Source organism: Danio rerio, chromosome 3 (genome assembly GCF_049306965.1).
Source record: "Danio rerio strain Tuebingen ecotype United States chromosome 3, GRCz12tu, whole genome shotgun sequence".
NCBI classification, from domain to species: domain Eukaryota; kingdom Metazoa; phylum Chordata; class Actinopteri; order Cypriniformes; family Danionidae; genus Danio; species Danio rerio.
In genome coordinates, this window is record NC_133178.1 from 10,398,545 (window position 1) to 10,423,415 (window position 24,871).

The 24,871-nt window shown below is 37.7% G+C and overlaps 1 protein-coding gene across 1 annotated transcript in view; it reads left to right on the forward strand.

The window, feature by feature from the left end:
• The first annotated feature begins 8,157 nt into the window (after nucleotides 1-8,157).
• Nucleotides 8,158-24,871, forward strand: part of glis2b (GLIS family zinc finger 2b) — an 89,818-nt gene continuing 73,104 nt past the window's right edge. Inside the window, exon 1 of the mRNA XM_021469271.3 lies at nucleotides 8,158-8,901. The gene's annotated coding sequence lies outside the window, so the exon portion shown is untranslated. The remainder of the gene's footprint in view (nucleotides 8,902-24,871) is intronic.

Here is a 24,871-nt window from a genome sequence, read left to right on the forward strand (position 1 = left end):
ATCTAGCACAGCCTTGCATGCTTAGTTTTAAAAGAAAAAATATTCATCCTAAAACATGAAATAAATGTTACAGAAAGCAAAATTTTAACTTTCTCAAGCATCAACAACACTAAACTATATATTTTTTATTGTATTGCTTGATAAGTAATGCTTCAATGAATGATCTGCCAGATAGAACCTTATAATTCCAAGTGGAAAAGGACTTTTTAGAATGAGAAGGTTCTATCTGCATTTACCGTGGTTTATTTACTCCAATTTGCAAATGTAAGAGAACTTTGATAATTTACATTTAGAGAACCCTTAGGGTCTCTGTCATGTTAATGGATAAGAGAACTGTTACACATATATTGTTTGCTATATGGAATGCAAAAACTTTGAAGCTCAATATCTCAAAATCATTCAGAACGCAGATAGAACCTTATAATTCTAAGGTGACGATTTATTAATAAACATACAGTTTTGAAAACCAAAAATAAGCACTTTGACAAAAATAGGAAATATAGCACAAATCCAGCACAAATTAGTGCTTAAAATGTCAGTAAAATGCAGTATTTCAATCTCACAATTTGAGGCGAATCACTACAAAAAGGTCGACTTTTTGAGAAAAAAGAAGTGCTTTTAATAGGCTGGCTACAGGCCTGTTTACCCAGGAGAAGATTGTTAGTGTTGTTGTTTTTTTCTTTCAGTCTACCAGATCTGTTTATTTGACACCACAAAATTTATTTTATCCTATATTTGTCATATTCATCAATATAACTCGCAGATGTACTGAGAAACTTAATACTAACCCATTCAAAATAACTGATTTCTGTGTTTTAGTCGATTTTTATATCTGTGAGTGAAGCTTTGGGCAGCTGCCATCTAGTGGTCAACTGTTCTGCACACAAAATGCTAATTTTTGGAATACATTCACTCACTTTCTATCCTTCATATCCTAAGCTGCTTATCAGGGGTTTACACAGCAGTATGTCAGTGTAAATTTTATTAATATAGTAAATAAAGACCTACTATTAAACACAACCATAGGATGACCAATGTGCTGCATAATACAAATCACAAAGAGAAAGAGATATAAATTATGGCTAAAACAAACAACTTTCACAGATAAAATGCCAATTTAAAAAGATAAGATTCCAACCTGGATTTAAAAACAGACAGAGATGATAAAGATCTAATACAGAGGGGCAGAGCATTTCACAATCTAGGACCAGCTACTGTGAAAGCGCGGTCAGCCTTGCATTTCAGCCTTGACTTCAACCCCAAAAGTTAAGGTAAATCAAACCATTTGAGGAAACTGATTGCAACAAACCATTTAAGTTCAAAAACTAATCCCAATGAGTACTGTGAACTTAATCTATTTGAGGAAATAACGCAATTTGAGCACAGATAAATGAAGAGAACTCAAACCAACTGTGCTTTAAAACCAAGTAAGTTAAGGCAGGGGTGTCCAAATTTGGTCCTGAAGCTCCAACCCTAATTAAACACACCTGAACCAGCTAATCAAGCTCTTTCTAGAAATTTCCAGGTGTGTTGAATCAAGTTGGAGCTAAACTATGCAGGACACCGACCCTCCAGAACCGAGTTTGGACACCCCTGAGTTCAGGAAACTCAAACCGTTTGAGGAAACCGATTGCTATAAACCAGTGGTTCTTAAACTATTGTACGTGTACCACTAGTGGTACACAGGCTTTCTTCTACTGGTACGTGGAGGAATAAAATTTGTCATGTACATGCTATACACATTTCAAAATTGATCAAAAATGATGTAAATATTATGCCATATATGACATATTTCTGAGGTAATCTGCCACGTTTTTTATCTTTACAGAGTTGTAGCTGCTTTACTGTGCCTACTACGCTACTGTATTTCAATACTGCTCATTTTGGTGGTACTTGTAGAGACAATTTTTTACTGAGGTGGTACTTGATGAAAAAAGTTTGAGAACCAATGCTATAAACCATTTAAGTTAAACTAATCTATATGAGTATGAGGCGAGGCAGTGGCGCAGTAGGTAGTGCTGTCGCCTCACAGCAAGAAGGTCGCTGGTTCGAACCTCGGCTCAGTTGGTGTTTCTGTGTGGAGTTTGCATGTTCTCCCTGCCTTCGCGTGGGTTTCAAAGACATGCGGCATGGGTGAATTGGGTAGGCTAAATTGTCCGTAATGTATGAGTGTGTGTGTGTGAATGTGTGTGTGGATGTTTCCCAGAAATGGGTTGCGGCTGGAAGGGCATCCGCTGCGTAAAAACTTTCTGGATAAGTTGGCGGTTCATTCCGCTGTGGCGACCCTGGGTTAATAAAGGGACTAAGCCGACAAGAAAATGAATGAATGAAAAATCTATGAGTACTGTGAATTTACTACATTTAAGTTGGAGTAATGAGGTATTTAATGAACTCATTACCTTCAACACAGAGTTCAAAACTCTTTTTAAATGAGTGGAATCAACTTTCAGTCAATTTTGAGTTAACTACACTCATTTCAGTTGATAAAGTTGACTGTTGGGTTTTAAAGTGTACTAATCTCTGGTTTGATGAGAGAGCGACCAGGCTGATGTTCAGTCAACAGGTCTGACAGATATGAAGGTGTCAAGCCATTTAGTGATTTAAAAACCATGAGAACAATTTTGCACAGGCAACAAGTGCAACGAGCGTAACGGGCTCGTAAAACAACAACAGGACACGGCAGATTTTTCTTCTTGGATGTGTGTCTGTTCATCGAGACGACGACAAGGTTTGTTTGAGCCCGGGCCATCCATGACTGGTGATTATAAGCATATAGTATACCCATGTAGTGTCTCGGCTTTGTATTTAAAAAAAACATGGCGGTTTCTTTGTTTACGTTCTGTGTAGCTCCACAAGCTCATGACGTATCTCTGTAAGCAATCAGCGTTCAGCAGCACGTGTAGCTCCACCTTTTGGTACCCTTTCTCCCGTTTGGTACCCTTTCGAAAGGGTGCCGAAAAAGTGGTACGGTACGGTTTGGTTCGGTATGCTTATTGACAGTGGAAACGGCCAAAAAAAGCATACCAAACCGAACCGTACTTTACCACTCAGTGGAAATGGGCCATAAGACTGGTGGGTCATGTTTTGTGGTACCAGTCAAAGGCCTTGCAGCAGCATTTTTTTTTTAAAACTAACTCTATAAACAGTATAGAGTTGAATGAACCGCCAATTACTCTTTTATGTGGCGGATGCCCTTACATCCGCAACACAGCACTAGGAAACAGGGATATACTTCATTAATTTTCTTTTCGCCTTAGTCTCTTTATTATTCAGGGGTTGCCACGGTGGAATGAACCGTCAACTTATTCAGCATATGTTTTACACAGTGGATGCCCTTCAGGCTGCAACCTACTCTCATTCATACACTACTGACAATCAAGCTCACCCAATTCACCTGTACCACATGTCTTTGGACTGTGGGGGAAACCGGAGCACCCGGAGGAAACCCACGCCAACACGGGGAGAACATGCAAACTCCACACAGAAATGCCAACTGACCCAGCTGAGGCTCAAACCAGCAACCTTCTTGCTGTAAGGTGACAGTGCTAACCACTGCCCAACCTCCCATTGGCTAAACAAAATATATATAAATAATGGTAATGCAATCGTGTCCATCTCACGGCTTACCTTCAATTAAGGGGTTTTCACTGTTCACCAATATCTCCAGCTGAAATCAAACACTTGCAACTCTCCAGTTACCTGAAAGATGAAACCAGAACACACAAAACACACACCGATGAGGATGTAGATGCACTGCAAAACATAAAAACATGTTAACTTTCAGAAACTAGCACTACTGGAGAATGTCTAAAATTCAAAATCAAACTGAAAGTGCTTCAGGGGTACGTGCTGTCGCTGATCTTTGGGTAAGAGATACATAAAGAAAAACAGCACAACTGTAAGTCCAAGGTCCTTGGAAAAATAATTTCAAGTCTTTATTAACATGGCTATTCTGTTGATGAAGGCTTTTTAAATAATTGTTCACTTTTTTCCGAGTGGACTTTTAATTCTGCAGTTTAATGTCTACAATGTGGCGGTTCATTCCACAGTGGCAACCCCTGATGAATAAAGGGGCTAAGCTGAAAAGAAAATGAATGAATGTCTAAAATGACTTTTAGTGTGACAGACAGTGTATTAATAATACTAATAATTTTTTTTCATTAAATTAATCTCTTTTTTTTTACATCAACTCGATAAATAATGAAAAAAAAACGATATATGACCTACAAAAAAGTACACGTTGAAGTAGGTTTGAAGTATATATTGCACTATTTTGCATTTTTAATTTAAATATGTAACCTTTTGAATCATCATTTGAATAATTAGAATATTATATTTTACATTTGTGAAATATATCAGTATTATTATGCATGTACATTTAAATATGGCTTTTATTTATTAAATTATTGATTTTTATTTGATCAGACTGTGGTATTGATCATTTTATGTTTGTTAGTAAATCTTTTTAATTACACACTTATTTTTTACTATACTTTTATTTATATACTATCATCACTGGCTATTTTATCATTTACAGGATTATGATATGAAAATGTATATTTTTTGAATACTCATAATCCAACAATAACGAAAAACAGTAGGTTTATATTATTTATTTATATACAATATATTGTATGCAATGTTGCCAAGAATGTTCTAAAAAATTTATGAAGTTTACTTAACTAGATAAAAAATACTCACCGGCCACTTTATTTGGTACACCTATCCAACTGCTTGTTAAGGCAAATTTCTAATCAGCCAATCACATGGCAGCAACTCAATGCATCTAGGCATGTAGACATGGTCAAGATGATCTACTCCAGTTCAAACCGAGCATCAGAATGGGGAAGAGAGGTGATTTAAGTGACTTTGAATGTGGCATGGTTGTCGGTGCCAGACAGGCTGGTCTGAGTATTTCAGAAACTGCTGATGCAGAAGAGCATATCTGAACACACAACACTTCTAACCTTGAGGCGGATGGGCAACCGAAGCAGAAGACCCCACTGGGGGCCACTCCTGTCAGCTAAGAACAGGAAACTGAGGCTACAATTCACACAGGATCACCAAAATTGGACAATAGAAAATTGGAGAAACGTTGCCTAGTCAAATAAGTCTTGATTTCAGCTGCGACATTCAGATGGTAGGGTCAGAATTTGGCATCAACAACATGAAAGCATTGATCCATCCTGCCTTGTATCAACGGTTCAGGCTGGTGGTGGTGTTGTGGTGTTGTGGGGGATATTTTCTTGGCACACTTTGGGCTTATTAGTACCAATTAAGCATTGTGTCAACGCCACAGCCTACCTGAGTATTGTTGCTGACAATGTCCATCCCTTTATGACCGCAGTGTACCCATCTTCTGATGGCTACTTCCAGCAGGGTAAGACACCATGTCATAATGCATGAAATATCTTAGACTGGTTTCTTGAACATGACAATGAGTTCACTGTGCTCAAATGGCCTCCACAGTCACCAGATCCCAATCTAATAGAGCACCTTTGGGATGTGGTGGAACGGGAGATTTGCAAAATGAACTGATCCAATAAAATTTCTTTGAAAAAATATAGATATAAATGTGATATAATGTGCAAATAAACATTACAAATTGCGTTGTATTTAATTCAATTAATCTTTTTTTGTATAGCGCTTATACAATGTAGATCGTGTCAAAGCAGCTTCACATAGAAGATTACAGTGAATTGAAACAGTGTAGTTCAGTTTTCAGAGTTTAAGTTTAGTTCAGTTTAGATTATTTCAGTTCAGTTCAATGTGTTTTAATATTCACTGCTGAGAGTCCAAACACTGAAGAGTAATCTATCGATGCGCAGCTCTACAAGTCCCGAACTATGCAAGCCAGTGGAAAGGAAAAAAAAACTTCACCAATGGGCGAAAGTGAAGGAAAAAAAATCTTGGGAGAAACCTGGCTCATTTGGGCAGGATCATTTCTCATATGGCAAGATGTCTTGTGCAGAGCTGCAAACTAGGCGCCGAAGACTGGAGAACACAGGACGTCAGCGAAGACTCAGCGGTCCCTGGAGTCTCACAGGAATCACACATAATTTAATATATAAAATGTTAAACTATGTGTTGTAGTGTTAAAATGTTACACAAAAATATGCTCAGTGGTAATAACCCAATGTTGAGTAAATCATTGAATCACAATTTTAACTCGGTGGTTGAGTTTGTCCATGTTTGACCCAGCGTTTCTTGAATACAACCAAGTATTTGCATTAAGAGTGTAGCCTGAGTTAATCTTAGCTTACAATTTTTTATAATATTTAATTAATTATATTTATTAATTTTTTTTTACATGTCCATAACAAAATACCACCCATTTAAGCAAAAAAGTAATATTATATATAATTACATACAATTGTAGGCAAAATTATAAAATAAATTAAATACATTAAAACATATAGGTGCTGTTTAAAATACACTGTAAAATATTATATGATCAATTATGACATGACAACATATGTTTTTAGATCATTGTAACATAAAACCAAGTTACATTTAAGTTCTAACTTAATTTTCTAAGTTCCACCAGCGGTTATAAGTCAGTTTAACATAATATAAGTTCAATGGACTCAGCTAAAAAGTCAAGGCAAACATTTTTTTTTTACTTTTTTTTGTAACAGTTTTAATAACGAATTTCTAAAACTGATTTCGTTTCTCAGTACATAATATTTCACTAGACATTTTTTAAAGATACTAGAATTCAGCTTAACGTGACATTTAAAAGCTTAACTAGTTTAACTTGGCAAGACAGAGTAATTGTATTGCAATGGTTTGTACTGTAGACAATGGAAAACAAATATTGCTTTAGGGGGCTAATAATATTGACCCTAAAATGGTTAAAAAAAGAAACAAAACAAAAACTGCTTTTATACTAGCCCAAATAAAACAAATAGGACTTTCTCCAAAAGAAATAAACATAGGAGATACTGTGAAAAAAAATCTTGTTCTGTTAAACATCATTTAGGAAATGTATATATTTTTAAAAATTAAACAACTTTACAGGAAGACTAATAATTTTGACTTCGAATCAGGAGCGGACTTAACCAATAAGCAAGGTAAGCGGCCACTTAGGGCCCCAGGAAATTTGAGGACCCTCAAATAAATACCCAGAAATATATATTAAACCTATAAATATATATATAGAACATCATTTTCTAGCATATTTTGCATGATGAGGGTCTAAAGAAACAAAAGTTCAATAAATACTTCTTCCTCGCAAATGTGTCCCCCATCCTCAATCATGGAGCAGTCCAGCAGTCAAATTAGGTGAAGATTTAGCTGTAAAATGAAATAGTTCATATATTATTTTAGTTGTGAATTCATTTTAAGAAAACAAATCATTTAAAACGTTTTACAAAATGCTTTACATCAATCATCTCAAACTCAATTCCTGAAGAGCCACAGCTCTGCACAGTTTAGCTCCAACTCACACCTGGTAATAGTCTCTAGTTGGATTAGATGTGTTAGATTGGGGTTGCAAAGCTGCGGCCCTCCAGGAATCGAGTTTGAGACCTGTGCTTTACATGTTGTTATTATTTTGCATTAAGACAAAACATAGAAAAGGAGATTGAGTGATATTATAAGAACAAAAAATACAGCAAAATAAACCAATTAAGAATAAATTAAAGTACAAACTGTTAGGCCCCATGGCTGGAATTGCTTAGGGCCCCCAAATATACATATAATAGGTAATAATGTGAACATTAATAATCCATAACTGCTCTTTTAAACATCACTTGGGAAATATGTGAAAAATAATGATAAAATCTTTTCACAGGAGGACTCACATGTATCCTTCAACGGTAGCTATATTGTATTACAAAAGAAATTAATTATCCTGTAATTTCTTGTTATGAATAATAATCTCAAATCTTCATCAAACGCGTCCACTACTGCTCGACCCAGAAGAATAGATCTAAAGAAAGGGTCTAAGGAGGTAATGTTTATTAAAGCTTCGGCGATAAAAAGCTTTATTACCATGCCAATAAAAATACTGAGGGCGCTGGAGGGAGAGAGCGGGAGCTGGAGGGGAGTTTGTTTGGATGTGCGCCCAGGACGGCCTCTCCACAACCCCCCCTCCTCTTGCTCCTCTGGCGGGGCGGAGCAGCACACATGCGCTGAGCTGGCAGAGCCGCCGTCAGTCCGCGCTGATCCTCCGCCCGCTGCGCCCGAGGAGAGGAGAGGAGACTCGGACAGGCTCGCGTCCGGGGTGCTGGAGACCCACCTCACCCAACACTGTCTCCACGGACATTATTGAAGCCCTAAGACTGGACACGACCGCAAACACGACACGGAGACACCATCCGGACACGAAGCTGAAAAGGGGACGTCTCCTCTCCATCGCCTTTTTATTTTTTATTTGCGCACGACCACCCATTAAAACCCCCTCTGGACCGGCAAGCGATGCACCTTGATGCCAAGACGACGATCACTGCGATCAATGTGTGTGGTTTTTGTTTTGTTTTGTTTTAGTGCTTAATTGTTAATCGAGAGGGACACAACGGACACTGTTCTCGGTGTTGACACATGCATTAAACGGGTTTCACTGGTTCAAGAGGAGACCTTCATGGCCTGAAACTGACAGAAACTGATCAACCGCATTTACTGGGCTTTTCTTTGGGTAGTTTTGTGCTTTTTTGCAACACTGTCATGCGTGTCCAGACAACAGTCTGATGCTTTCAGACGGCGCTAGATTATTATTCAGCCACTGGTGACAGTGCCCTACAGGTCCTTCTGCATAATCTGCTGGGCCCTTCCTTAAACAAGAAAAAACTGAGTCGTTATTTTGCAATCCCAAGGAATTGGAGCAAACAGTCCCCCTGGAAAGTTTAAGGTGGAGACCAGCGTTCGGCTATTAGATATATCCAGGAGGTTCCACTGAAGGTAAGTCAGTCTAATGAACTCAGATGGCAGGGCAACCTTGCATCATTGATCTCCAGTGCATTAACCATGCCAATATAAGCATGTCTGTTTAGCTTTGTCCATCCACTACGGTTAGTCAGGGTAACGTAAAGACCCTGACCTATTTTCCCGGAGAGTGTATGTGTGTTTTTCTGCCGGAGCTGACGCCTGTGGTGCCTTCAAAGAATGAGAAACGTGCTTTCACTAATGCACTTCAATAGCAGACAGCCTGTCGGAGAGCACGTTGTAAATCTAGTATCATGTGACGAGTTTGTTGTCATTTGGAGTGCTTCGCCTTTTTAGAAATGTAACTGCTTTACTGGAATTGATTGTTCATTGAGGAACCTTTCAGAATGTTTCTTCAGGAAAATGGTACTTTTTTTTTTTTTTTTTTTTTAGAACTGGACTGGTTCTTTGGGGAACCAGAAAGGAACTTGTGACATCATTTCAGACACGTTTGGTCAAAAATAAAAGTTCCTCACTGGCATTAATGGTTACAAGAACACAAAATGTCTCTCATAGTGGAAAAGTTCTTCACACCAAGAAAAAAAGTTTTTTTTAATTTTTTTTGAAGCACCATGAAAACTCAAGTTTGGAAACACTTGGAAATTTTATAGATAATTTTCATGGATAGTTCCATAAAAACCCTTACCATAATAACCTCTTTTTAGATTATTATTTTTAAGATCTTCATTTAAGTAAAAATGGTTCTTTCAGGACTAACTTTCATTAATAGCATCTTACAGAATCACTATATTAAAACTCTATTTTTGAACCTTTTAACAATGGTTGTTTAAAAATTGTTGTTTTTTTTCGTTGATGGTGAACATACACAGATTTTTTTGACTGCACAAAATGTCCTTTATAGTGAAATTTATTTTTATTCACACCAAGAAAAAAAATGGTTCTTTTAAGAAAAACTTCATCAGTAGCATCTTGCAGAAGTACTGCGAAAACTCTATTTTGGAAACTGTTAATGTTTATTTATTTTAATTGATGGTTCCAACAAGAACCTTTACCATAAGAACCTTTTTACATTATTATTAAGCTCTTCGTACCAAGAAAATGGTTCTTTTAGGAATAACCTTCATTAATAGCATAGTGGAAATTTGAATAATAATGTTTCTTTTTTTCATTGATAGTTCCTTATGAACCTTTTTAAAATTATTATTATTATTAAGCTCTTCGTATCAGTAATAATGGTTCATTTAGCAATAACTTTCAATAATTTCATTTTATAGAATCACTATGAAAACTCTATTTTGGAACCTTTTAATAAAAATGGTTCTTTATTTTCATTGATTTAAGAACATTCAGATTTTTTTTGATTGCACAAAATGTCCTTTATAGTGGAAAAGTTTTAGTCACACCAACAACAAAACGGTTCTTTTAAGAAAAACTTTCATTTGTAGCATCTTACAGAAGCACTACGAAAACTCATTTTTGGAATCTTTTGGAAACTTTCAATGTTTCTTTATTTTTATTTATGGTTTCTTAAGAACCTCCATCATAAGAAGCTTTTTTTTAGATTATTACAATGCTCTTCATTCCAAGACAAATGTTTTTTTGAGGAATAACTTTCATCAGTAGCATCTTACAGAATCACTATGAAACTCCCCTCTAGGCACAGGACGTCAACACGACGTCACATTGACGTTGTACCCCAACGTTGTGGGAATGTAGCATTTTGTTTGGAAATGAAAACTGGGTTGACATCAGTACCCAAAGTCAGGCCAACATCAATGTCCAAAGCCCAACCTAAAATCAACCAAATATTAACGTCTAATGGCTGTACATTTGACATTGTGTGGACATTACCACTTAGGGTTAGGACATAAATCTCAACCCTAACCCATGACGTCTATCAGACGTTGGGTTCTAGTTGCCATACCTGACGAATAAATGTCAGTATTTGATGTCAATATTATGTTGGTTTAAGATGTTGGCTTGACGCTGGATTTTGGTCACTTTTCAAAACAACCTTAAATTAACCAAATATCAACGTCATTTGCTGTCATTATTGGACTTCAAAATAACGTCGTCCTTAGATGCTGACTAGACATTGAATTTTGGTCATCTGACATCACGACCTAAATCTAACCTAACAAGAACATCTTATGACGTTGTGTGCCTGCTGGGTCTATTTTGGAAACTTTTCATTTCACGTTTTTCTTTCCTCTATATTATTAAAACGCTTCTTTCTCTTCAGTCTTCACTGAAAGTTTTCTTTGTGAAACTCAAACAGGTTGTTCTAGAGCATTGCTGTGAGGTTGTACTTATAAGAGCAAACTACATACTGAAATGTGTGTGGAGGAAAAAAAGCTGCAATTTTGCATCCAAATATGATGCATTCTGGCAAAGTTACTCTTATTGTCTATAGCGGTCTAGGCCTGGACATAAAGCGGCCATCATCCAATTAGGCAATTCCAGTGTCCCTGCGCTTAATTGTGAGCACATTGAGATGTGGTTTGGAAAGGAGCCCGTCCTCATTGGCTGCTACACATGGGGCCATTGATAAAGAAGATGCTTGCCAGGACGTAGTTAACCAACTGCGAGAGGGGCATCTCGCTCCAGGGGGGACAAAAACGCTCTAGAATGAGGCTTGTGCATGGGGCCGATTGGATGCCTTTGAGATTGCTGATTGTTTTTTTAAGCCTGGGCAAGTTTGCGCAATGATTTGCATGACATCTGACCTCTTTGTGTGTTGTTTTATAATAGGGCTGAGCGATATGACAAAAATGTCATATCGCAATATACAAGTAATCTATAAGTATATATAATATATAAGTATATAATATAAAAGCTATATATATATATATATATATATATATATATATATATATATATATATATATATATATATATATATATATATATATATATATATGTGTGACACGAGTAGCAGTGCGATATGGCTGTATATCGGCACTGGTGGGAGGCCGCAGGCCAAGTGCTTTAGTGCCCCCACCAGTGACGATATACAGCCATATTGCACTGCTTCGAGTGTGATATTGCGTTTATACAACATGTTTACGGCATAATTGTGTATATAAAAACAAAATCAAACATGGAGAGTCTCAAAAACCCTTTTGTATGAGGAACTACTTTCTTCAGCGTTGAATTCAAATCATAAGCTGACAGTTAAACAGTTGAGCGTGCATCTTTTAAACTAGATTTGTAGTGTCTGCTTTTTGCTGGCTGTATGTGGGCGGAGTAATACACAAAGGGTAAAGAGGCTGTACGGGTGCTGATATTACTTAAATATATCACGGCTATCAGCCAATCAGATTCGAGAACCAGACAGAACTGTTGTATATATATACATGCCCCGCTGAAAAATCCAGCTTGAACCAGCCTAGGCTGGTTGGCTGGTTTTAGCTGGTCGACCAGGCTGGTTTTAGAGGGGTTTTGGCCACTTCCATGCTGGTTCCCAGCCATTTCCAGCCTGGTCTTAGCTGGTCAGGCTGGGAAATGACCAGCTAAAACCAGCTTGACCAGCCTAGCCAAGCTGGGAGTCCAGCCAAAACCAGCTATATCCAGCTTAAACCAGGCTGGTCAAGCTGGTTTTAGCTGGATTTTGCTGGTCATTTTCCAGCCTGACCAGCTAAGACCAGGCTGGAAATGGCTGAAAACCAGCCTGGAAGTGGCCAAAACCCCTCTAAAACCAGGCTGGTAGACCAGTTAAAACCAGCCAACCAGCCTAGGCTGGTTTAAGCTGGATTTTTCAGCAGGGTGGTGATATCAGGGATCAGCAAACTTGTTCCTGGAGGTCCGGTGTCCTGCAGATTTTAGCTCCAATGCTAATCAAACACACCTGAACAAGCTAATCAAGGTCTTACTAGGTATACTTGAAACACCCAGGCAGGTGTGTTGAGGCAAGTTGGAGCTAAACACTGCAGGGCACCGGACCTCCAGGGATGAGATTGGTGACCCCTGACACACTATATGTATATATATATATATATATATATATATATATATATATATATATATATATATATATATATATATATATATATATATATATATATATATATATATATATATTAGTGCTGTCCAAATTAATAAAAAATAATAATAAATGCAATCAGGTTTTTTTTTACTTTCTGTTGTGGTCGACGTGCGTTCAACATGCAAAGAAATAAGGATAAGACCAAGGAAGCACTTTTTGAAGGCAAGTTTCAGTATAAAACAATTAATGTCGCATCACCAGCCTCTCCAGAGCAATCATGCGTGTTGAATTTGAAGCGAGTCACTACGGAGTCCCTTCGAGTGAACTTTAATTCGTAAATCAGATGCTAGTTAGGTCACTCCATGCAACCCTGGAAAAGTTATGTGATTGGCTGTTGCCCTTTGTGAAGTGTATATGTGGACAAATTTTGTGAATGAACTATGAAGCGCGCAGAAACTGTGAAGTGTGCAGCCACGTAGGTGTGACAAACTTCAAAGCGTGTGAAACATTACCCCTGTTAAACGCAGTGGAGATGTGCAGTGAGGAGACATCTGATAACCAAAATGAGCCAGTAACCGTGAAAAAACGCTCGACTTGAGCAGGATTTTGAGCAGCTTTTTAATGCGCACCATCATAGCGGTAAAATATGCACTAAAATATCTGTTATTGTTACATTGTAACAGAGCGTGCAGTGATAAATGTGTTGACTAAATTTATTTAGCAGTAAAGTTAGCCCGGGTGCTAATGTTGCATTATTAACGAAATGAAAGTGTTGACGATACATTTGTTTTGCACTAAAATTTCTCACTTGTAATGTTGCATTGTTTTTGCATCGTGTTTTGAGCTGTCAAACAGCATGTGTGTTTATAATTCCTACAAATGAATCACAAATTGTGGCATGTTGCAAAACATTTGCATTTTGTGTTTTATTGATGACGTCATCAGCGACTAGTCGATGCCGACTCGACTTTGATAACAGAAGTCGACTTCCAAAAATCTAAAGTTGTTCAACCACTAATGTATACAGACAGACACACACACATGATATATATCTATTAGTATATGAGATGACATGGTAACGATATATATCACAATATCGTATAATGTCTGTACATTCAATCAATTAATAGTTTATATATATAAAATATAATAATATTATATATATAATGTGGTCAATATATATAAACCAATAACTGATTCAATTTAAAGAAATGGTACTTTATCGTGATACATATCGTTATCATTGTATGAGGTTACTTATATCATGATGACGATATATATCATGATAATTTAACATTTCTGTCCATTCAATTAATTGTTTTAGTGGTCTATATATATATATATATATATATATATATATATATATATATATATATATATATATATATATATATATATATAAACTTTTATTTGATTGAATTTACAGAAATGGTACAATATTGTGATATATATTGTTATCATGATTTGAGATGACTTGTATTATGATAACGATACATATCACGATATATTACCATTTTTGTAAATTCAATCTATCAATAGTTTATATATACATGCATGTGGTCAATTCAACTGACATAAATGGTATTATAACATGTTATATACCGTTATCATAATATGAGATATATCATTATAACGAGTAGGGCTGCACGATTAATCGAAAAAAGATCATGATCTCGATTCGACCCTACACACGATCTTAATTCAGCTTTTCTACGATTCAGCCAGTCAGGAGAGAAGCTTAAAGGTGGTCGTACAAGTCTTCACAGCAACATTGACACCTTCAAATGCCGTTAAAAGTGTCACATACTGTATTTATATAGTATAATTCACCCAGGAATGTAATTTCTGTCTAAATGTAATGATGTATTTGCGTCCGCAAAATCACTTCCAAGAACATGCGCGTGCACGCCAATGATGTCTTCTTTAGTGAACAGAACTTGCATAGGCTGTGAATAACAGGTAATAAAGATGTAAATAACGTTCAGTTTGTTGCACAGAGCCGACCTGAAAGAATGATTTGCATGTGTGTGTTTTTTTTCTTAGAGTGACGGCAACCATGAGCCGCACTCAGAAGTGGAAGTGAGGCGGGCACGCACATCATATGATCATAACGCATTTTACAGTTATGTTTACGTCAAGCATTTGATATGTTTTTTCTTTCATAGCGAACACAAAGTGTTGTGCTTAAAAATAAATGCCTACCGTGTCAGTATAACTACTCTGGCTTATATTATGTTGAATGTAATGCAAGAAGAAATCTGATAATGACAAATGTCTGATTTTACCAGTGAAAACAAATGGTCTGATAATGCTGTCAATAACAAATGACAAGCACATTTCTCAAGCATAATAATTCAACTTTAAAATTACGAATAGTTGTATTCTGCTGTCATCATTTTACTGTGAATTAACATACAGTACATATTGAAAGTCTGTTCAAGTCAACCCTAATGACTGTACAAAATGTAGCATTTTAAGCAACAGTAGAGCTACACACAGGCCTAATAATATTGTTTTACCATATGTGTGAGAATTAATAATAATAATGCAACCCGGGCTCATTGTGGAAACGTAGCCCCTCGGACGTTTCTGCGGACCGCGATTTACGTCCCGGGAGGTACGTATTCGAGCGTTTTTTGTTTTCGCGGATTCGCAAGAGGCCGCTGTGCGCGCTTTTTCGCGTCTCGGGCGCCTCTCGGGAGCACGCGCCATTCGCGCCTGCGCCGTTCTCGCGCGTAAAGCCACTGGATCGGCCGACTCGGTCGCCCTCCTCTTCCTCTTCCTCCTCCTCCTCCTTCCCTAAACCCGAGCAACGGTTCGCAAAAGCCGTCCAGAAAAAAAAAAAAGCAAAAGCCCTCGTCTTCGATTTCGACCGCGTTTTCGGATCCCGCCGCGTTCTCGCCCTTATTTTTCGGATTCCGTTTTTCCTCTTACCTGATTTCCGGAATCGCTGTTCCCCGGACTCGATCCTGGTCGTCGACTCCGCGGCCGGCTCCTCCTCCTCCTCCGGGGCCTCCGCTCCGCCGACGTAACGCTGTGAGCTAAGCGGACAAACTGGTTGCATCGGGAAAGCCCTCCACTCGGAGGCGAGCCGTTGGCCGGCGAGCGCGAAGAGGAGGGGCGGAGCGGCGCCACACTGCCCCGCAGCGTTCTCTTTAAAAAGAACTAAACGAGGCATTACGTACCCCCGGCCACGTAAATCGCGGTCTCCAGAAACGTCCCGTTTCCAGAATGAGCTTGGGTTGTAATAATAGGTTAATCATATTAACCTTTATTTTGCATTTACACAATCGTCAGAAAATTGTGATCTTGATTTTAAGCAAAAAAAAATAAAAAATCGTGATTCACATTTTAGCCAGAATCGTGCAGCTCTAATAACGAGATATATCGCGGTAAAGTATTGTTTCTCTAAATTCAATCTATTAATAGTTTATATACTGACCATGTGTGAGTGACTTTTTTTCTACATTTTAATGTATGTAGTCAGAAATGTGATCACATTTGTCATTTGAGCAAATGTTTGATTAAAAACGTAAAAATACAAATTCAAAACACTTTTCAGAAACTAGTAATAGCAAGTCCAATGTAAAAAAAACTAAATATTGCTAAATAAAATGCAAATATAAACATTGTTCTTTCAAGATGCCAACTTTCTCACGATGCTGTTATTCATGTTTCTGTCTGCATCATTGTAATACAGGCTATAATGCGCTCATTATAATTATGATTAAATATTACCGTAAACAACAGAATTTGCCACACCACGAAGTAAAGGATAAAGCATAAGATGAAATGACTTTTTATTTTACCCATATGATATTCTCATATTAAACAGCCCTACCCGTTTAATTGTTTAAAATAATTTGTATGTCTGTTGAATGCCCCTAAAGAAACTCAGACTTGCCAGATGTCATTTCCTGGGGAAATCCACGCAATCTCATACTCTTGTGTGTGTGTGTGTGTGTGTGTATGTGCACAGCTTTCTGCCTTATGCTGCTGTGCAAACATCTCATATTATTGCCGTGGAGTCCTCAGTTCGCCGTATGCTCTCCTCCAGCTGTGCGTGCTGGCGTTGACTTGTGTTTTTGCTGTGTGATATGACAGGCTCTGCCATAGTATGATGTGCTCAAACTGACATCCTGGAAAAAAGAAACTATTGCGAACGCTTTTGGCTAGGGGTGGACGATATGACCTAAAACCTCAATTAATTGAACACTTTACCTAGTATCAAGTGACGAGTTTGTTGTATATGTAGTGCTTTACTAAAAGATTAAACAGCTTTGTTGGATTTGATCGTTAATGGAGGATCTGAAGAAGCTTTTAGAATGTTCTGCACACAGAAATGATTCTTTTTTTAGAACTGAAAGGTTCTTTGTGAAACCAAAAAGCTACTCACGGCATCGCTGCAAGCACTTTAAAACCAACACAGGCTCATTCTAAAAATGTAGCCCTATGTACATTTCTGGAGATCCCAAAATATGTATCCAAAAGAACTTATGGCTGCATTTCGTCTTTAAAACGAACGCTACGGGCAGGATGAAGCCGTTCCTTTTCGTGCTTACCAGCCGACCGCTTAACATGTATGTCGGTATAAGCTCAATAGCTCATTAATTTTGGTTTTCGCATCTCGAACGCCTCTCGCGAGCGTGGACGTCTAAAGCTGCCGGAGGCCATTGTCGAGTGATCGTCTATCTGACTGCAAATGACTGAATGATTGACTGGGCGATCGGCCAATCGGCCGACCCACCCTCCTCCTTCCCTAAACCCAACCGGTTTTACTGATTGACCCACCCGCCCGCTTGCTTTTCTAAACCCAAGCAACGATTTACAAAAGCCATCCAAAAAAAAAGATAAGCCCTCGTCTCATTTTGACCCCGTTTTCGGATTTCACCACATTCTCACCCTGTTATTAACTCATTCACTTTATTTTTTGGATTCTGTTTTTGTCTTACTTGATTTCTGGAATGGCTCTTCCCCGCACTCAAACCCGGTTGTCACCGTCGTCATGGTCAGCTCCCCTCCGGGTCTTCACTCCGCCGACATACACGACGAGCTAACCGGACAAACAGGTTGCGGCGAGAAAGTCCCCCACACAAAGGTGTGCTGTCAGCCGGTGAGCGGCGTCACACCGCCCCGTAGCATACCTCCGGCTACGTTAATCTCCAGAAACGTCCGCAGGACTACGTTTTCAGAATGAGCTTGGGTTGTATTATATATGTGCTGTAAATAATACAAAGTAAGAATAAAAAATGAAAATAAAATAAAATAAATATAAAATAAATAAAAATAAAATAAAATGATGCAGGGAAAGAAAGTATTGAACACATGAAGAAAGAAAGGTGTGGAAAGACATGGAAAGCCAAGACAGTAGTCCTTCAGCATCCCTCTGCCCTTCCTCGGTGTAAATGAATATTACCTGCTTTAGTCCGACAGCTACATTAGCAGGAGGATGAAGATGAAACCAGGGTGGACATTTCAGCAAGACAACGATCCAAAACAGCCAAGGAAACTCTCAAATGCTTTCAGAGAAAGAAAATCAGACTGTAGAATGGCCCAGCCAAAACCTGACCTGAATCCAATAGAGAATACAAAATAAAGATCAGATTTGAAAGACGTGAACCATAGAACCATCAAGATTTTTAAATAATAGGACACCAATAGGTTTTGTCTTGATGTACATTCTAAATGGCATAAATGTTTTCAAAATGCACTACGAAGGGAGAGCAACTGTCATTATGAAGATCGCTCAAACTGAACTGTAAAAATACTGAAAGCAAATTACACCTAGAGAGATGACTTCCATTCCAAGTTTAAATGTTGGAACGTTCCAAAGGAATAGGGCTTAGGGGGGATAACTGGGAATAGAACACAGCCAGCAACTATGCTTCTAACTACAGCTCTCGAGGTGTAGTTGCAAACACACAAGCTTGCGACACAGTTTGTGAATGTTCGTTGGAATGACAAATTCGGGAAACACCAAATCAATGTACTGGTTCTACAGCTACCTTAAGTTGGCTACTGATGTTTTTTGGGAACACACCCCAGAGTAGCCCGACTTCTGTTCTACTATTAAACTGAGGATCTGTACACTAAAGCAGAAATCTGAGATCTTTGGCACCCTGAGTCTTTGGCGTATACTTTTTGTTAGGGGTCTGGCCGGTGAATATAGCGCTTGTTCCTCTCTGTGCTCAGAATGGTTTGCCAAATATGACCCACCCTGAAGCGCTCGTGTGAATTCATGCCCATAACGTTCTCTAATGCGCAGTGACTAAAGAGAGGCCCCCGGCTCCGGTCTTTACTCAAACGTGGGGCCAAACGGAGAGAATACGTTGAGGCTTGGGACACGTTCTTGTGTGTGCACGCTGCAAGGCCTAAACACAACATTTGACAAAAGACCAAATGAAGTGCTTGGTTTGGCCAGCGTTTGAAGATGTTTGGCGGAGGTTTACCCATGAATCAGTGGAATGCCAGCTTCACGATCAAACACCAGGGCTAAGAAGCATCAAAAAGAGCAAAGAAAGCGCCATAAAAGTGCACTATATTCATCTGTGAGAAACAGAACCATATTTAAAAGAAGTAGTTCCTCTAGAAATGAATTTGTGCTTTATGTTACACGCTGTTTGCTTCAAACTAGTTATCTAAAATGAGCGGAAACAACACAATTCTTGAGTTGTTTGGGGACAACTTAATTGTTTTATGTTCAATCTACTTAAATTTTTAAAAACTAATGAGTTAAGGTAATTATGGTGGCTTGAGAAAATCTTCTGCGACTATTTTTAAAGTGTAAAGTATATCTCTTCCTAAAATGTTCAAGCTACATCCTTCAAACTTTCGTCCAACCTTTAAACTGCTCTGACTCGGGTTGCTATATCTTTTCCAACTGATCCGGACTTACGGTTTTCCAAAAAGATGGCCCGGAAATTTCCAATTGACTTAGTCTATTAGTCTAGTTAGTAGCCAATTAGTTATGACCTTTAATCTTACTAGCCATGCCCTAACAACCACTTACAACACCCTAGCAACTGTCCTATAGACGGTGACTAGCTGTTTTAACATGGTAATAATTCTAACATGCTACTGACATGCTAATCTTGCAAGAAATATGCTAGAAACATGCTAGTGACATGACAGTCATGCTGGCACATGCTAATTCATGTTAACAACATGTTAATTCATGCTAGAACCATGCTAACAACATGTTAATTTATGTTAAAAAACATGCTAACAACATGCCAATTCATGTTAGAAACATGCATACACCATGTTAGAAACATGATATCAACATATTAATTCATGCTAGAAAACATGCTAACAACATGCTAATTCATGTTAAAAACTTGCTAACAACATGCTAATTCATGTTAGAAACATTCTAACCTGCTGGAAACATGTTATCAACATAGTAATTCATGCTAGAAAACATGCTAACATGATAATTCATGTTAAAAACAAGCTAATTCATGCTAAAAAACATGACAGCAACATGCTAATTCATGCTAGAAACATGCTTATTTATGCTAAAATCATGCTAATTCATGTTAAAATCATGCTAAAAACATGCTAATTCATGCTAGAAGCATGCTAACAACATGCTAATTCATGTTGGAATCATGTTAAAACATGCTAATTTATGTTAAAAATGCTAGATACGTGCTAATTTATGCTAGACGAATGCTATCAACATACTAATTCATGTTAGAAAAATACTAGATACATGCAAATTTATGCTAAAATCATGCTAACAACAAGCTAATTCATGTTAGAAGCATGATAACAACATGCTATTTCATGTTGGAGTCATGATAACAACATGCTAATTCATGTTAGAAAACATGCTACTTTATGCTAGAAACATGCTAACAACAACAACTCTTGTTTTTAAGGGGAAAGCTTAATTGTTTTATGTTCAAACCACTTAAATTTGTAAAAACAACTAAGCTAACTTGGGATAACATGAAGGAAATGTGTGGAACCCCACATTTTTTAGTGTGTTTAACAGAAGAAAGAAATTTTTGGGTGAACTAGCCCTTTAATTACACAATTTTATACAATATTTAACAATATATGCACATTCTAACAAATCTAACAAATAAATCAAATTACAAAGACATGGGAAAACGATGACAGTATTTAAATCTGGGATGATCGGTTTCTTTTTATATGTGCCATTTTCTAATCCTACCAAAAGTGCATTCTTGGGTGTTTCTGTTGGTTGTTAAATATCAAGTAGCAACAAGTAATTTGCTTTATGGTTTTTTTTGAAGCCATAATTAAACAACCCGTAAGGTATTTAGAGGCTGCAGCCCCATACAGGGCATTCAGCCTTCACAAACGACACTCAGGATTCTCACGATTTACAACCTCAAGAGCTTCTGCACTGGAATTGAGAGCATGAGATGGTCTGAACGGTGGGAATTTCAGATGGTCTCCTGCATTACTTCAGGACACAGACAGCTGACATCCACTTGGAATAAATGTTTAGCATTTGCTAAAAGGTGGGAGGAAGGTCTGGGGAGGTCAGTGCTGCTGGGAATTCAACAAAGAGTCCTGGAACGTGGAATTCCACACTAAAATGAACAGGGATTCCGGAAACATTCCGAGTTCCAGGATAACGAATATTGTTAAAGTTAGAATTATTTGCCCTCCTGTGAAATTTTCAAATGTTTCCAAATGATGTTTAACAGAGGAAGGAATATTTCACAGTATTTCCTATAATATTTTTTCTTCTCGATAAAGTCATATTTGTCTTATTTTGGCTAAAATTAAAGCAGATTAATTTTTTATTTAAGGTAATTATTATTATTAGCCTTCTTAAGCAATATTTGTTTTCAATTATCTACCGAACAAACCATCGTTTAACAAAATAAATTTACAAATATATATATATATATATATATATATATATATATATATATATATATATATAGAAGATGATGGTCTCTCCTATAGAAACCATGTAATAGAAACCGTCACTCATGTGGCATGTATGCTAGCTCAGAGGTGTCAAACTCAGTTCCTAGAGAGCCACAGCTCTGCACTGTTTAGTACTGGCCCTGCTTCAACTCACTTATCTGTAGGTTTAAAGCAAGCCTGATGGACTAAATTAGTTTGATCAGGTGTGTTTAATTAGGATTGGAACTAAACTGTGCAGTTTGACACCTGACACCTGTGTGCTACATGTATGATGTTAATAGGAATTCAGATATTAGACACTGTACAACACTGGGTCATTTTAATCATCATGTCTGAAGCTGCAGTTGTTTGGCCAACATTACAGTTTAGCTAGTAGCAGTATGTGGTTTGCGTTGTTTGTCTTGTGTTGTTGTGTTCATACTTTTTAAGTATTTGAGGGCTCTATTTTAACGATCTAGGCGCAAAGTCTAAAGCGCTTGGTGTAAAAGCATTAAGGGCATATCCGAATCCCCTTTTACTATTTTTAAGGTCGAAAAAAATATGCTTTGCGCCCCGACAGTCTAACAGGGTTGTGCTAGTTCTCCTAATGAGTTATAGGTGTATTTTGAGCATTATTATTGGCATTTGTAGCTCCGCCCTCTTTTGAAAAGAGGACAATCTCATTTGATTTTAAAGCGACAGTCACCAAAATGCCACAAGTAGGATCAAAACCTAAAAGGGGGCAGTTTATAAAACATTAATCGTGTGGTATTTTGATCTAAAACTTCACATACACACTCTAGGGATATCTTGTATACAGGAGCATAATAGGTCCCCTTTAAAACCAGCATACTTATACTAACATCTAAAAATGCTAAAAATGCCATACCAAAGGTCTTTTCGCTGCGCAAACAAGCTGTGTAGATGTCTGATAGGAGCGCAGTGAGACCCTGAGTCACACAAGCTCACAGAGACCAGTGAAACCACCCTCTCTCGCTGGGCCTGGACCATGCATTTTTCTCCAGTTAAACTGCAACCACTAATCACAGCGTGGCCTCACCGTTTCCTCTTGGAACGTTTCGCTCACGTCCTCCTGCTGCGCAGAGCTCTGTCCCGCCCGGCCTGAGGACCCTCAATCTTTCGCTCTGTCCCACCATCACAGAACACCGCGGATGGTCCACGCCAACCCCCCGTCCCAGTGCAAACCCCTCCAAAACAAACACATCCAACACCGCACACTTCTTTCCACTCGCTGTTTTCTTTCAGGACTTTCGGCCACTTGCTTTCTCCTTGCGTGCACTGAAACAAAATGAGAGGAAGGTTGACAGAAACATTAATAACACAACTGGAAAAGAAACCAAAACCCCAAATGAGTCCTTGGGTCTTACATATAAACATATAAGTAGGTCATATATATATATATATATATATATATATATATATATATATATATATATATATATATATATATATATATATATATGTATATACACCAAAGATGATATTCTTGACAATAATAACACTTAAAGGGCACCAAAATCATGTTTATAAGAGGTTTAAACACAGTTGTGTGGTGACCGCGTGTGAATATAACCGTCTTCTAATAGTAAAAATATGTTAGTTGTATTTTTTTAAATCACACTTGATAGAAACAGTCTGCAAAAACACTTTGATTGACATTCTTTCTTTGTACTTGCCATCAAAGGCGGAAAGCCCCACCCATTAGTGACAATCTCTCCCTCATTAGTGTAGAACGTTAGTATAGTTTTTGAATCTGCCACTATGCTGACACACAGGCATTTGTAGCTCCGCCCTCTTTTGAAAAGAGCACAATCTCATTTAAATTTAAAGGGACAGTCGCCAAATCTGAGTTATAAAGCTTTATTTGTGTGGTATTTTGAGCTTGACATACACTTGAGTCTAGAGAAATCAGAAACTTATTTCACATCTTGTAAAAATTGTGGATAACACTTGCATCCATTAGTTAACCCCTTAAGACCCTGCGTCCATTACAATGGACATCACATGACATCCCATTTTTCTGAAATTCGGAACAAAAGTCAGGTCTGAAGGGGTTAATGTTAGTTGATTTATTTACTAACATTAACTAAGTATGAATAATCTTGTAAAGCATTTATTAATCAATCATATTTCAACATTTACTTATTCATTATTAAAATCCAAAGTTGCACCTTGAGTTAATATAAACTAACATGAACTAACTTTTTTATCTTAAATAACATTAACTAACGTTAACAAAGATGAGTAATTACTGTAATAAATGTATTATTAACAGTTTATTGATGTTAGTACTGACTTTAACTAATAGACCATTAGTGTTACCAAAGAGTCCCCTTTAATACAAATGACACAACTGTTTAAAAAAAAAAAATCACAAGTTGCATCCTAAATCGCATACTTATGCACTATTCTACGCCATTTTGTAGTATAAATAGTGTAAATAGTGTGTTCACACTGAAATTCTAGGAAGAATAAGTGCACTTTAACTTTAACCTCAACCTTTAAAGCAGGGGTCTCAAACTCAATTTACCTGGGGGCCGCAGGAGGCAAAGTCTGGGTGAGACTGGGCCGCATAAGGGATTTCACAAAAAAGTCCTCAAATGTCATTATTAACAGTTTTAATTATTTCTTCTGAACATGAAGTGTCCTGAACATTAATAGAACATTGAGTGAAGATTATGAACAGTTCTTCTGAACATGGCATCTTTTGCCTACTTCTTGCTGCCAGAGACTTGACAGCGCTTCTTCTCACAAATCTGAACCACATTTGGCTTTAGAGCGGAAGCAGTTGAGACCCTCAGTATGGCTTGAAGATGATCATCATTAAGTCTAGACCTGTACTTTGACTTATTGAAGTCCTAGGGAAACAAGTGGGGGAACTCACTCAAAACTTCCATTCCCTCACCTAAAAAAAAGGCGTATATATGTATAAATAAAACACCCCCACCCCACTCCAGTCACATCAGTCTGTACCAGTCTGTATCTACCTATAATATCAATATATATAAGATGCAGGGCAGGCACGTGCACACATAGGGCTCAACCTGTGCAGAGCACATGCCCTTTTTAGTCTTGCATAGAAAGTGC